We start from the raw sequence: 400 nt of genomic DNA, 5'->3' as shown, positions 1-400 counted from the left end.
GTCTATGGCCATGCACCCTGAACAAGCCCAATCCCGTCTGATCTCGGAAGTTAAGCAGGGTCGGGCCTGGTTAGTACTTGAATGGGAGACTACCTAGGAAGATCAGCTGCTGTAGGCATAAAAAATAAAAAAAAAATAAAAAAATAAGAGATTGCAAGCTGACAAGGTCCTTGCAATCTGTGAGGTCAACCAAAGGTTGCCTCGCCTAAAAAAATAATAAATAATAAATAAATAAATAAATAGGCAAAGGACCCAAATAAACATTTTTCTAAAGAAGACATACAAATGGCCAATAGGTACATTAAAAGATAGATGCTCAACATCACTATTCATCAGGGAAATTCCAATAAAACCACAATGAAATATCACATCACATCTGTTAGAATGGTCATTATCAAAA

General features: G+C 36.2%; 1 pseudogene; it reads left to right on the top strand.

The window, feature by feature from the left end:
- Positions 1 to 118, top strand: LOC120612645 (uncharacterized; annotated as a pseudogene).
- Positions 119 to 400: the final 282 nt, after the last annotated feature.

The sequence above is a fragment of the Pteropus medius genome, unplaced genomic scaffold (genome assembly GCF_902729225.1).
Source record: "Pteropus medius unplaced genomic scaffold, Ma_sr-lr_union100, whole genome shotgun sequence".
Lineage (NCBI taxonomy): Eukaryota > Metazoa > Chordata > Mammalia > Chiroptera > Pteropodidae > Pteropus > Pteropus medius.
Note: the sequence above shows the minus strand (reverse complement) of the source record. Positions and strands in the feature narration are given on the sequence as shown.